Here is a 3,016-nt window from a genome sequence, read left to right as displayed (position 1 = left end):
CCAGCAGAGAGAGTCATACCGGCAACACTCCAAATCCCCAGCTGGAAAGTGATACAAATGAGAGAGTCTTATCGGTGAAAACCTTCACAGGCACCATAAGGCGATGAAAGCTGAGAGACAAACCAAAAATGAGAGAGACTTGATAGTGAAAACCCTTCGGGCACTACAAGTCGAATAGGATTGAAAATCAGATGAGGAATTGCCAATTGAAGATCTTGAAAGATGATTGACAACAGAGGATAGGCCACATGTGCATGTCATGACCATTAGAGTCGGTATTTGCGTTTGATAGGTTTTTATTTATACTTTTCTTTTGTTAAAGAGTCATCTTTTCCCGTTGTCTTTTATTCTGTTCCCTTTTATTTTTTCCTTTCATAGAAATTTCCCCAGTAGAGTCTGTTTGGTCAGAACCAGTGGGAAATGACTTCAAAATAAGCCATCAGCTTTCCAATATAAGATCTGACTAATACATCCAAGTGATATAGTCAGCAAGGAACAAGCGCGAGGCTAGTATCAAAAAAGATATCCCCAGCAACAGGGAATTGACAAAAAAATCAACGAGTGTCAAGAGGGATATCCTTGCCAAAATAAGAGGTTATTAAAACCTCAAGGCCAAGGCTCATGGACAAACAAGGAGAGCAATAAGCATGATTTGGGAAATTCATGCAAGACTAAAAGGTCGGGAAAATGCAAATCTCCGAGCCATGCCACGAAAGAAGAGGGATATCCCCAGCAGAAAAAGATTATCCCCAGCAAATAATATCATCCCCCAGCAAGTTGTGGAATGCAGAGCAAGGAAGGAGAAAGGGAAAAGCCATCCGAGTGGAGTATCACAGCCAACTACCATGCTTTAAGCTAACAAATTTTTGATTTGAAACAGGTAAAGGAAATGGCATTGATGACGGAAAGGCATGCCATAAAAAATAAAAAAAAAGAAGATTATCAAACTGGGGCAGAAAATTTTCTGGAAATTAGGTACCCATATGGGGAAGAATAAAGATAACACCAAGGAAGTGGTCTTTGAACCAGTGTTGCCCCAACATAATAAGTTTCAATGGAGGAAGTTATCCCCAGCAGACAGAATAAAGGGATGACGCTTGTGCTCAGAAAACCAAAAAGCCATTATCATCCCCAGCAGCTTCCACAAGAATGAAGCATCGATTTGAAGGGATAAAATTCCCCAGCAGCATTATCCTCAACAACGTTATCCCAAGAAGATAACACTTTTATCCCCAGCAGTGTTGAGAGAAAAAATAAAAAAAATAAAAAAAAATGAATTTGAAGGAGGGGAACAAAGGAGACTCCCACAGTGGTATTATCCCCAGCAAGCAAGAACAAAGCAGAGCGAAGGAAAAAGAAAAGAAAAGAAGAAGTCAGGCGTCCACCTGGAGAATGAGGATTAAGAATTTAAGAAGAAGTCAGGCATCCACCTGGAGAACGAGGATGAAGAATTTAAGAAGAAGTCAGGCGTCCACCTGGAGAACGAGGATGAAGAATTTAAGAAGAAGTCAGGAGACCTCCTGAAGAACAGAATGACAATATATTGGTTGAAGTCAGGAGCCCGCCTGAAGAGAGGAATGGCGATTATTTTCAAAGTTGTTGTTGAAGTCAGGAGCCCGCCTGAAGAGAGGAAAGGCGTTTTAAAAAGAAATTGTTGAAATCTTGCCAACCTAAAGAAAGGAATGGCGATGTATGGTTTGAAGTCAGGAGCCCGCCTGAAGAGAGGAAAGACATTTTTAAAGAGTTGTTGAAATCTTGCCAACCTAAAGAAAGGAATGGCGATGTATGGTTTGAAGTCAGGAGCCCGCCTGAAGAGAGAAATGGCGATTATTTTCAAAGTTGTTGTCAGGAGCCCGCCTGAAGAGAGGAAAGGCGTTTTAAAAAAGTTGTTGAAATCTTGCCAACCTAAAGAAAGGAATGGCGATGTATTGTTTGAAGTCAGGAGCCCGCCTGAAGAGAGGAATGACGATTATTTTCAAAGTTGTTGTCAGGAGCCCGCCTGAAGAGAGGAAAGGCGTTTTAAAAAAAATGTTGAAATCTTGCCAACCTAAAGAAAGGAATGGCGATGTATGGTTTGAAGTCAGGAGCCCTCCTGAAGAGAGGAATGGCAATTATTTTCAAAGTTGTTGTCAGGAGCCCGCCTGAAGAGAGGAAAGGCGTTTTTAAAAAAAAAATGTTGAAATCTTGCCAACCTAAAGAAAGGAATGGCGATGTATGGTTTGAAGTCAGGAGTCCGCCTGAAGAGAGGAATGACAATTATTTTCAAAGTTGTTGTCAGGAGCCCGCCTGAAGAGAGGAAAGGCATTTTTAAAAGTTGTTGAAATCTTGCCAACCTAAAGAAAGTAATGGCGATGTATTGTTTGAAGTCAGGAGCCCGCCTGAAGAGAGGAATGGCGATTATTTTCAAAGTTGTTGTCAGGAGCCGCCCTGAAGAGAGGAAAGGCGTTTTAAAAAAAATGTTGAAATCTTGCCAACCTAAAGAAAGGAATGGCGATGTATGGTTTGAAGTCAGGAGCCCGCCTGAAGAGAGGAATGACGATTACATTTCAAGTGTTGAAGTTGGGAGCCCGCCCATAATAACAGAGGAATACATTCAGTCTTTATATTTCAAGCATTGAAGTTGGGAGCCCGCCCAGATAACAGAGGCATACATTCAGTCTTTAATTTCAAGTATTGAAGTTGGGAGCCCGCCCATAGAACAGAGGCATACATTTCAAGTCTTTAATTTTCAAGTATTGAAGTTGGGAGCCCGCCCATAGAACAGAGGCATAAATTTCAGTCTTTACATTTCAAGCATTGAAGTTGGGAGCCCGCCCAGATAACAGAGGCATACATTTCAAGTCTTTAATTTTCAAGTATTGAAGTTGGGAGCCCGCCCAGATAACAGAGGCATACATTTCAAGATCAAGTCAGAGAACAATAAAACAGAGGGTTACAATAGGAATCCCCAGCAGGAAACAATAAAATTCCCCGGCACCGGGAAACAGAAGGTTGCAACAAGAGGTCACAGCACAAA

This window comes from Nicotiana sylvestris, chromosome 2 (assembly GCF_000393655.2).
Source record: "Nicotiana sylvestris chromosome 2, ASM39365v2, whole genome shotgun sequence".
Lineage (NCBI taxonomy): Eukaryota > Viridiplantae > Streptophyta > Magnoliopsida > Solanales > Solanaceae > Nicotiana > Nicotiana sylvestris.
This window is presented reverse-complemented; position numbering follows the sequence as displayed.